We start from the raw sequence: 12,246 nt of genomic DNA, 5'->3' as shown, positions 1-12,246 counted from the left end.
TTCTGGCTTTATTTGAAATGTTATTTTTGCATAAATATATAGAAATATAAGTTTTGAATCACACATTTATGAATTGATGACTTTTAGAGTGCTGTTAGTTTTATTCAAATACTCTCAATGGTTTAGTGACGCTTATCTAGGCTATTTCTTTATGGCTTCATTGATGGTATCCTTCCTCTTGCAGATATACCTGCACATTCAGAAAATCTAGATCTCATGTCCAATATCTTCTCAATATTATTTTCTCAAATCAGTTCCAGGGCCTAAATATCATAAGATAATTGAAATCTGAATAGCTTCATTGGATTTATAGAGTACAGCAGAAACCTGTAAAATTGTGTCCTAAAGTCCAGTGTAATAATGTCCAAATTACAAATAAGTGAATTTAGCTAGAAATTTCAGTATTTATATGTAGAAGTTAAGGTTACCAGTATTTGTTATATTCAAAATTAAATTATAAAGAGATCTATTCATTAAATAGCTAAAATCGTTGTTTAGGTCAGATCAGAATTTACAGTAGGAACATTGGTGTTGATTGAATGGTCAGAGCTGAATGATGTGTATCTAATTCGAAAATATTAATAAATTATGTCAGGTACAAAAGATAATTCAGTGTAAATGGTAACCTTGGATACATTTTTAAAGCAATATGATGCTCATGTGGAAATACTGCAAGGGAATGACTAAGCTTTCTGAAGACAATCATGAACCAAATCCAAATCCTAGGGGTTTGGACTTGTGGACTTCAGCTCCTATAGCTGGCTGAGGAATTCTGGGAGCTGAAGTCCACAAGTCTTAAAGTTGTCAAGGTTGCAGATCCCTGGCCTAGGCTGAATCCATATATGTGTATACTTTCCTCCCTCATCTCTGTATCATTTGCACTAGGGTGTATGAGCAAACTACATTGAAGAACACTCTTAGAGCTAATAAGAAATATTTGGTCCAGTATTTTGACCTCTGAAGGTATATTTATACATATAGGTAGTCCTCAACATACAACCACATTTGGGACCAGAATTTCCATTGCTAGCAAGTTGGTGGTTAAGTAAGTTGCGCCCAGCTTTATGACTTTCTGGATACAATTAAGTGACTCATTGCAGTTGTTAAGTGAATCATACAGTCATTAAGTGAGTCCAGCTTCCCACCCTGACTTTGCTTTGGAAGCATCTGGGAAGGCTGCAAGTTGTGGTCATGTGACCCTGGAATGCTGCAACTGTTGTAAATAAATACATGCCAGCTGCCAAGCACCCAGATTTTGATCACATAACTGTGGAGATGCTGCAATGGTAGTAAATGTGAAGACCAGTTGTCACTTTTTCAGTACTGCTGTAGCTTCAAGCCGTCACTAAACAAAGGGCTGTAAGTTGACAATTCCCTGTATTTAAATATAACCAACTTTAGTCAACTACAGATGACTCAATCCTATATTGAGATAAGATTTAGAGAATCATTTGGAGAAGACAATGCCTCCTTGGGATCTATTTGTAACTTTGTTATTAGAATTAAACAATTTTGCAACCACTGAGCAGTAATTTGCTTTCAGTAGTTCAGATCCCATAGGCTAGACCACAGGTCGGCAACCTGCAGCTCTAGAGCCCCATGCGGCTCTTTGAGCCTTCCCCTGTGGCTCCCAGCCTCCTCTGCCATTTGTAGACAGAGACAGAGAGAGGCAATTGCGCTTCCCTGCTTCTTTCTCTCTCTCTCTCTCTCTCTCTCTCTCTGTGTGTGTGCGCGTGTGTAAAAGAGAGTGCACTCACAGTGTTCTCGGAGGAGCTGAAAAGCTTTTTGGGCATGGTTCCTCCCTTTGCTGTGTCTCTGCAGGAAGCAGGAAGGGCAGGAGAGAGCTAGCTAGCCTAGCTATGATGACTCAGGAATTCTGGGAATTGAAGTCCATGAGTCATAAAAGAGGAAGGTTGCCTACCTCTGAGCTTGTTGGAGAACAGCTTGAAGCCAGCTTGCCAAGTGAGCAGCAGATAGGAGAGGGGGGGGAGAGAGAGAGAAAGAAAGAGAGAGAGAGAGAAAGAAAGAGTGGGGGAAGAGGACTGGCAGACCAAGGGCAGAGAGAGAGAGACCCTTTTAACATCTAAAATGAAGATAACACTGCATATACCTTTTTTACCTGTGTGTGTATGTATACACACACAAACCTAAAATAAAGGTAAAAAAGGATATATGCAGTGTTATCTTCCTTTTAGATATCAAAAAGGTTTTGTGGCTCCTGGTGTTTTGTTTTAGGTGGGAAACGGGTCCAAGTGGCTCTTTGAGTGTTTTGGGTTGCCTACCCCTGGGCTAGACATTCTGGACCCTCAATCCTGCAGCCAAGACTTGTGCAGTTGAAGATAGTTGCACAAGGAACAGGCCTTTAAGATTGTCGTCCTGACCCTCACTAAGCACCTGCAAAGCAACAGGACTATACATCCTGCATCTCTGTATTTAAAAAGATTAGGCTGAGACCCCATCATTCTGAATTAAGATTGCATGATCGACTCGGTGGGCCACGTACAGAGGTGTCGGGATTGCACCTCTCATCATCCTACAGGAGTTTGGCAAGACTGGAGACAATTTAGAGATCACTACAAATCAGCTGGGATTGATTAAAATCGGGCCCTTTAGTTCTCGCCCCATGAACGAGCGGCCAATGTAACTACTTTGCAATTAGGGGCTATGTTAGTGTTCCCCCCCTCTCTCCCCCGTTGAATTCCCGCCGTCGCCCCCGTCAGCTGAGCAAGAACCTTCTTTTCTCCCCGCCTTCGCCCTTCGGTCCGTCACATGAGAAGGGAGACCAGTTTCTGCGACCGCTGATTGGTCCTTGACCGCGCTCTTTCTGATTGGAGGCCTCGGCGGCCTTACTTTCTTCCTCGACTTGGCTGTGCTCGCCCTTCCCCCCTCCCCGTTTTTAAAAGGCCACGTGATGGGGGCGAGTCACGCGATTTCCGGGAATCCGTCAGGAAGGGACATAAACAAAACAAACCCCAGAGCGGCATGGAGGGGCCGGGCCAGAGCTATAGCCCCAGCAGAAGCTGGGACCACAAGTGAGACGTCCTCTATCCCCCCGCTGGGTCGGGGTACCAGGTGAGCAGCCACGAAGGGAGATGGAAGCCGTTGAAGCGCCGACAAAGAAGGAGGTGGGAAGGGAGGGAAAGAGAAGTTTGGGGGGGCTCCATGCCCCCGCGTCGGGGCGGGAGGGAGCAGCGGTGGCGGGGGGGGTGACGGGGAGAGCGGCGATCCCAGCAGGTTCTTGCATGAGCCGGGAAGCCCTGCGGCGGCAGAAGGATGCGGCGGCTCCGGCGGGAGGGAGGCGCCGAAGGTCCTTGCTGCCCGGGGCAGCAGGAGGAAGCAGTGAAGGGCGATTTAGGATGGAGGCTGCTGAGAACGGCGCGGTCGAGGTCGTCTTCGTGGGGGCAGCGAAAGGGGTGCTGTCCATCCGCAGCGTGGCTTGGGAGAGGAGATCCGGGGCAAGTGTGCATTGACAGCTATCGGCGGAAGGAATAGTTTAAGCAAATAGGCTATTTATGTTTAAAGTTAAGATAAAAAGCGGCTTTTTTCCGTGTTTCAATCCTGGAGGTGTCATGTAGGGTGGACAAGAACATGCCCGAATTCTTCGAGCGCTCGCCCTGGGTGGAAAGAGACCTTGAAGGGGGCGTGGGCTTGCCTGCCTTTCCTCCTCAGACTGCAGAGGAGTCCGGGGGTTTGTTTAGTCTCCTTTTCCATGTAAAGTGAAGGAGGGACTTCAGGCTAGGCGGTTTATTCAGACATTGGCATTGAGTCCTTGGATTAATTTAGTAAGGAACTTTTTCGTGTTAACCTCGTTTTCCCAAAAATGGATTTGCTCGGTTATAACAGTAGGAAGGAGAGACTTGGGAAAGGAGGAGACCTAGTTATTCTGTTTCCTGCAGGCTTCTGCATGTTTCCTTTACTAGCTGGGCGTTTGAAAGAAAATTCTGTCAGCTGTTCTAAAGCACGCTCAGGTCTTGTGAGGTCCATTCGGTTTGGTTCGATTCAACATTTTCCTCTTCAGAAGAGTTGCCTGTCTTAGATACGGATAAAAATATGCTCTCGTTTTTGTTAATAAGAAAAATCTGTAAACGCTGTTGAGTACGATTGACGAAATGGTGAGAGTTAATGTTCGAAGAATTTCATAGGTTATAAATCGAATTCACTCCAAAGGCTGCACACATTGTCCTAGCCTAGTGTGATAACCCCAATTTTACTTCCCGCTTAATTCATATGGGAAGGAAGTGAAACGAAGATATCTGGCTCGGCCCTCGTGGTTGTCAAGTTGGGTAATACCGGCGAGGGAGAAAGCCGAGTGATTGGCATGGGAGCCAAGAAAAAAAGTATGTGATTCATACAGAGCAGACATTGATTAGAAAGGAGAAAACCTTTCCCATCCATTTTGCAATGCTGAATGACTGGACGGTGTGTGTGAGGAGTCCTCGTATGCATTGCAATGTTAGGAGTTTGCAAAGTTCAGTTGTAGCCTTAAGGAGGAAAAGGGAGGTATCTTAGATTCACCATCGCTACCTTCCTTTAGTGCGGACACTTCTTCTCTGTGATTCTCCTAGGCGGCATACAAATATTTGTAATAAAATATGAAGAAACCCCACCCATCCCGCATTGATAGGCTACAGGTATCTTATCCCCCTTTTTTTAAAGTAACTTTGTAGCTCAAAAAAAATTTTTTTATTTCCACGATGGCATGCAAAGGGCTGCTCAGATCTCTTCCCCTCCTTGGCTTCGGGTCTGGCGTGGGTCGGCGGAGTTCTGATTAGTTTGGAACATCCAGAAAGTGATTTGTTTACATGTCGCGTCAGTCTAACTTGAGGGAGGCCGCTAGTCAGAAAGAACGACACCGGCCGCGCCCAATAGCGGCAGAGTTTCGAATAGAAGGAGCCAATAGGATTACAGGGAGGGCGCAGCGAAAGACATACAGTTAGGGTGTGTTTCGGTCCTGTTTGGTGGAGCGGCCATATTGGATGGGAGGTGTGTTCAGCTTAGTGATATGAATTGACGAGTTTCGACCACCGGAATATTTAAAAAAACACAATTAGAATTGAGGGATGGTTTTTTAAAAAAGCTACAGCTGTGAAACAACTCCATATAGGCATGCAGTATTGTAGAACTGGTAGGCAGTAATCAGGGCACCTTTTTCATAGCATAGAGGAAAAAGTTGTAAGCTCCATCATTACCACCAAAGTGCAAGAACACTAAATAAAAAGTAGGCAGGACTACTTTGTTTTGTGCTGTGTGTATAACTTCCCTCCCTGGGTTAATGGATGCACTTCAAATGCAGTGCCAGATTTCTATTACCATTGTACATTGATTAGGTAGATGATAGAAATGACTAGCTAGAAGTGAGGATGAAGATAAAAGTAAATGCAAGCTGCTCATTGAACTGATGTCCTTCATTACAGGACATTTTGTTCATGTGGTCACTGAAGATGGATTAGTGGATACTTTGGGTGGAACTTCTTTGCAAGCAGGACCTGTCCTAGGTTGTAGAATTTTGAATGGAAGAAATACAATTATTTTAGATAAGCAATAGATTGTCCAGTTTAATTGCATTTTAACACTGCTTGATATTGTGTTTTGTAACTTTAATTCTGATTGCAGCTTGTAAATTTTTTCCATGCATCTTTTTTAAAGAGGCAATGGTTCTGTAGATTTAAATCGGACATATTCATCCTAAAATAAGCATATTCTTATTCAGGCTCTGAAGTAGGCAGGTTTTAAAGATTTAAATCTTGAATTGACACAAAATAATTAGCAACCAGTACATATTTTTCAAATGTTATTGGATTATAATTTCAGTAGTATAAGTCTAGCTGCATTTTGTATTAGTTGAACCTTCCAGAGGCTCTTTAAATGGTAGTTCTATATAACACGTATTGCAAACTTCTAAATATGTTATCAGGGATGGAATAATGGTCAGCTAAGTATAGAAAAGGTTGAAACTTGTACACTGAACTTTAAGATCCAGTCCAGTACTGGTAAATCTTAATTCCTGAGCATTCAGATATATCACCCATGTTTTTGGTATTGTTCAGTAACATCAATAAATTGGTGCCATCTCATTTTACAGTCCCCAATTATCCAAAAGATTCAGATTTTAAACAGTAATTGGGGCAAAATAGAACCTGTAGCATGTCAAAGGATATGGTATCAAAGGATATGGTGCCAAACTTTCTTCAATAGGACTGAAACTGTTGCTGCTGTATAGCATCTGAAAAATCTTGTCTTTTCTAGGTGATAAAGACAGATGTCTTGGCTAATACTATAATACAAAACCCCCTGAGTTAATTTCAGAAGAATTAACGGACTGTACTTTTGTTTTGTAAATTTTAAACTAATACAATCAAAACAGTTTTACCAATAAATTATTGAAATGAATACAGTATTGTTTACAGGTAGTCCTTGATTTATAACCTTTCACTTAGTGAAGTCTGATATTTTATTATATTTGTACTGCAAAATCAGAAATTGTTCAAAGTTAATCAATTTTTAATTGCATTGATATTTTTATTGTCAACTCTACAAAATAGAAATGATTGTTGCATACAGTATTTCTAAATCAAAAAGAAAAAAGACATGAAGATCAAACTCTTTGTACTATGAAACCTCTTATTGCCTGATTTTGCTTAATTTAAGTCCCCACTTTTCCTTCTTGGTATGTTCACTTAAATACTATTTTAAATAAAGTAAAATAAAATAGCATTTTATTTTAAATTGCTATTAGTATTACTAATAAAAGAATGTACTGTGGTCTTCATTGCAGAAGCAACATGAATAATAGTAGTTTATGCCTGACATCTTAAAACTTTAGTTTATTATAAGATGGATTAATTGTCCCGCTACTACATCAAATTTGTATGTTTTCTTGGTTTATTTCAGCCTCTACCTCTTGTAATCCATTAATGCAGGCTATTATGTATTCTGACCTTTCAAAGGTTTGAGTCCTCAGGTGCAATCTTCAGCTTCAAACATAAGCAGGCAACATGAGATTTGATGAATCAGAGATTAAGCTAGTTATATTAACAATTACTTTTGAAAGCAGAAAAACCCTTGTACGGAGCTGATCATGAAAAATATTCAGTATTTTTGAAGAATCAATGAAGTAGAACTTTTAAGTTCGTTTACTCTTGGTAGACTGGAAGGTGCAGGAGAAATTTGCCTCTGCTAGAATTTTAGCTCATAGATATAAGAATGCTTCAGTACACATAATCAGCAGAATATAAATTTTAACTACACAAATACCAGACCTCATAAACTAAGGGATGCATTACTGATGAATCTCCTGCTTCACTTGTGATTCATCCATATATTTTTACAAAACGATTTATTGATGTTCATTATATAGTATATCTATAATGTTATGTTTGTAATGCATTGTCAGGCTGTACCAGGAAGATTTTTCATGACAAAGTAATCTCTGTTTTGGCTGATATCTCTTAGGCCTACAACAACAAACGTATCCTGAGCTGGAAACAGCAAGTCTATGAAGCAAGCAGGGAGAACCAGTTTATGAAAAATCAGTTTATTCACTCTTTCTTAGATGAAAGATCTCAAGTATCTTGATTTAGAATTGAAAATTAAGAACTGATGCAAGAAAAGTTATTTGCTGAGGATAAAAATTACATGAGTACCCTTTTATTTTTATTGCTGCATAGGGCTCTCAGGCAGAAATGGAATGAAACCAAATATTTGCAAGCTGCTTTAACAATTTGTATTATGTATTGAAAAGTATGTACTTTTACTTTGATTTTTCTTTTTAAAAACCAATTTTTGTTTTAAATATTTTCCCTCAACTTTTAGTTTTATTTCAGGGTTGCGCAAATTTGGGGGGGCAAAGATTACAGTTTGTTTTTAAGTAGTGTGTTTGGGGTAGCACTTCAAAAAATGAACAGGACCTAGGCATTAATAAAGGCAAATAAAATTACAATATAATTAAATGATATTACTTTCCATGTTTTTTTAAAAATGTGCCTTTTATGACAGAGTAAATGCCTATCTATTTAATTTTGCAGCAGCTGTTGACTAGATCTCCAGAGCTAAACACAAGTACCTATAATATAGTTGTATAATCTGAGGGGAAATCTGGGTCCTGCCTTATACACCAGTCAGGTTTTTCAGTAGTGAAATATTGACATACTTATGTCATTCAGCTTTTAACTTACCAGTACATGTGATGAGTGTTCCATACATGCAGTTAGTCCTCTTTCCCCTTCCCTACAAAAATTGTGTCTCCTGTATTAAACCGTGTTTGCATTGGAGAAGCTAAGGCAGCTAAAGTTTTAAAACTCCTTTGAAGAAAAAGAAAACAACTCTTAGCATTGATAGTATAACCCAAGAGAAACCCCAAATCACAAGTATTATATTTTGAAAGTAAATTTGTATTGCACTGAATGTGAATTTTTCTCTAGATTGATTTATTTTCTTACAAAATTGCTATAGTTTTTACTATATAGTAGTGAAGAGATTGTTGTGTTTTGTTGGGAGTTTTGATGCACTTAGAATGGTAAATAAGCTAAAATTCTGCATTAGTTTTTTTTTAAAAAAATCACAGCTGTCCTATGCCGAGAGTTATGTAAATTCCAGTTGGGATTGTAAAAAATAATTATTAGATAATTGTTTAGTTGCAATTGTTAACATCTGTCTTCAGAAGGCCTATCGTTTATGGAACCTCAAATGACCACTTGATAGCAACAAAGACAATTTCCAACCATATAATGCCATCTAATGATAATCTGGAGTTTGCAGTCTAGATATGTTACCAAATCTCAAAACTAATTTGTGTTTTAGAAATAAGGGCTAGTTCTGCAAATTATATCTGAACTATACCTAAAATCAATGTAGTAGTTAATATATCATTTTCAGCTCATCCAGTCAACAGCTAAGAAGTTATAAGCTATCTTCCATGAAAACTGACATTTAACTAACATAATAAAAGGATTACTAATACCCGGTTATCATTGAATAGATTGGGATTTGGCAATATGTTGCTCTCCAGATGTACTTTACATAATATCTTACTACTGCTTTTAGTGGCTGGAGATGATGAGAACTATTCAAAACATTTGGAGGGCACTGGATTCTATATCCTTCCACTAATCATATTTGTTCAGGAGGAATTACATTAGTCCCACCATCCAAAGGTGCTTCATATAATACAAAATATTTGTGCAGGAATACTTGAGCCTGATCTGATTCATTATCAATTAAAGCATTTACACTACTTTACTTGGAGGGGAAAAAAGAAACATATTTGAATTATTCTGGCTTGGTCATGTAGCTTGGGCAAAGAATCAGTGATCTCTTAGACATTGCTGAATTACAGCTTCAAACATCCCTCACTATTGATATGAAAGTCATGAGACCAACAATATTTAGATAGCCAGAAATCTTCAATTCATTGTATACTTAATAGACTACTATAAATAGCCTTTATATTAAATTATAAATGTTGGGTTCCAAACTTACAAGCAATTTGTAATTTTATTTCAAATTACTTCAAACAGGCTTGTTGGTATGCAAATTCAATAAAGCATCATAACTTTAAAAATGCCATAATTTAGCCACAGAGTTAGGGCAGGTACTGAGTTTTATGTGTGTTCCATTAAGTTTGCTCTGACTTTTCTTCTGTTTTAGGTCTGATTTATTAGAGGGTCAGGGTAGAACACAGGAAACGGTAAACTCAAAGCGAACTTTAAAAATTCAAGAAACACTCAGAATTGTCAATTACATAAAACTGAAAGAGGAATGCTCTGTCCTATTCTTTAATACTTTATCCTCAAAGCTACTATCCTGATCATAAAAGAGAATCTATTAAGCATTAAGTAATTGATTTTGCAAAAGCTGATGGGGTGAGATGTGGTTAGTATTTGCATGGTAAGTCACCCGAAATCTGAGACCTGAAGGCTCAACTGGAAAATAAATAGAAAATTACCAGAAAATGGCATTGGCAAATCAAATAAACTACATTGACCTGCCCATGTCAGTAGCACTGGAGCTTTTCTCAAAAAATTGATTCTTCAATACAGCAGGATACAATTGGATGGCAAGAGACAATTTACAGAGTAGTTTGAGTTATTTGGGTTGGGGGGAAAAGTCCTTTAAACATTTCTCTGTGATATTGGATCCCTTAAGTTGATGGATGCTACATTTCTTAGGTATGTCTTGATTAAGCCTGCAGAAATAGATGGTAAGTCACTAAAGTCAATGATACTAAAGTGCAAGTGTGTTTTTTTTTAAAGAAACCTGTACTATCATGTTTAGATCATGTTTCAATTTTGCTTTCTATCCCAACTTCCAAATATTTTAGAGGAACTGGCTACTGCTTTTTCTTAGAACAAGACTAAATTCACAATTAGTCTTTCTGCACAGTTTTATTGCTACAGCATTTCTGTTTTTTCAGAGTATTATCACAGCGATTGTATCTCACAAACACTGTAGCTGTGCTTTTCCAGACTGCTACTTATCAATAAATCCTCAGTTTAGTTATGAAGGATTTAAAAATAATTGGAATATTTCTGCTTGAACATGAAATTAACTAGGTGATTCTTGTCATGCTTGTTCACTGGATGTATTGTTGAGGAAATTGTAATTGTACATGCAGGGATTCTCTGTGCCACTGCAGCTAGACTATGTCATAATGAAAGTAAGGACCCTGCACAAGTTGAGAAAGGGAGGCATAAATGGAGCTTTTCATTGTCAGCTATGATAATTGATCTATAGTAGTATTATGCACAAGCAGAATCAATGTTGTCATTCTGAATAAAAGGTCTATACAGTATACATTATGCATAAGGACACATTCATAGCATAAAGCATAATTTTTATAATCTGGCATAATAGTCATGAGTGCCAAAGTTGTTTGTCAAAGTTATTAACAGAGAAAATTACTTTTGTGTGCACATTTGAAGTCTGTGTTGTGTTCTGTACACCAAGCTGTACACAGGAAAAAAAATTTTTTCCATAAATACCACTCTCAAGAGTGTGAAAGGCCATTTTCTGGAAGTCAGTTTTAAAATAAATGAAGGAAGCAAGAACTCTGGAACTAGAAAAATGAAGACTTCCTTATTCTTTTTTAAAAACCCTATTGTTTTGAGCAAAGAATTCTCATAGTCCTTTAAAATTTCAAAAAGAAAAAGAACATTTTCCAAGACTAAATAGTCTATGTGTGGTTTGTAATTTTGCTTTTCCATTGAAGGCAAAAATAGAAAGCAAATTGAAAAATTAGATGCCTCAGGATGCTACTCTGTTCAGCTGCTTAAAGCAGTTTAAAGGATGCAAGCAGGATGATTTGAGTAGTCAGAACAAAGGATGATGGAATGCTACTTAGACTTAAATCTGTGCTCATTTTTCCTTGCAATAATTATTGTGAATGGACATTATGATGACCTATATCTTTCATTTTTCCTCATAGCAAAAAAAGTCAGATGTTGCTCTCTTTTTCTTACATTACAAGCAATACATGCAGTATTGCTCAGGAGCCTATATCCTCCTCTAGGTGATGCAACTGGGGGCTCAGGAACTATGAACATAGCGCCTGTCTGTTTTTTAAAGGCCGGCATCTTTGAGCCAGCTGCACCGTCCAAGAAGAGACACAGTTTCAGACAGGTGCTGTATTCATTGACTACGCAAAAGCCTTCGACTGTGTTGACCATGACAACAAGCTCTGGAATTGCCTCAAAGAACTGGTATATCAACACACCATATCCAGCTCATTCGGTCATTGTACTCTGATCAGGTAGCCACTATAGGAATGGAATATGAAGACACAAAATGGTTCAGAATTGGAAAAGGCACTCAACAAGTTGAATCCTGTCACCCATCCTATTGAACATGTACACAGAAATAGTTATGAGTAATGCACATTTGGAGAATCTACCATTGGGGTTAAAATCAATGGTATGAATATCAATAACCTCCAATATCAGATGATACAATGATTTGGAGTGGCTAATCCTGAGAGTCAAAGATGAAAGTGAAAAATTTAGACTGTACCTTAACATCAAGAAAACAAGATGATGACAACTGCAGAGAACACACAGGTCAGAATTTAGATTAACAGTGAGATCATTGAAAATATAAAGAAATTAATCTTGCTGGGCTTTAAAATCAACCAAATTGGTTTCTGCAGCCCTGAGATCAGAAGGCATATAGCACTTGGAAGAACTGCAATGTCTGGCATGAAAACATCTTAAAGAGTAAAGATATCAGCCTCACAACCAAATGCAAATTATTTAA

At 38.4% G+C, this 12,246-nt stretch overlaps 1 protein-coding gene across 1 annotated transcript in view; it reads left to right on the top strand.

Moving 5' to 3' along the window:
- The first annotated feature begins 2,915 nt into the window (after positions 1-2,915).
- Positions 2,916-12,246, top strand: part of CREBRF (CREB3 regulatory factor) — a 28,431-nt gene continuing 19,100 nt past the window's right edge. Inside the window, exon 1 of the mRNA XM_039352104.1 lies at positions 2,916-3,072. The gene's annotated coding sequence lies outside the window, so the exon portion shown is untranslated. The remainder of the gene's footprint in view (positions 3,073-12,246) is intronic.

Source organism: Crotalus tigris, unplaced genomic scaffold, assembly GCF_016545835.1.
Source record: "Crotalus tigris isolate CLP2741 ecotype Arizona unplaced genomic scaffold, ASM1654583v1 scf7180000017568.12009008, whole genome shotgun sequence".
Classification (NCBI taxonomy): Eukaryota; Metazoa; Chordata; class Lepidosauria; order Squamata; family Viperidae; genus Crotalus; species Crotalus tigris.
This window is presented reverse-complemented; position numbering and strand designations above follow the sequence as displayed.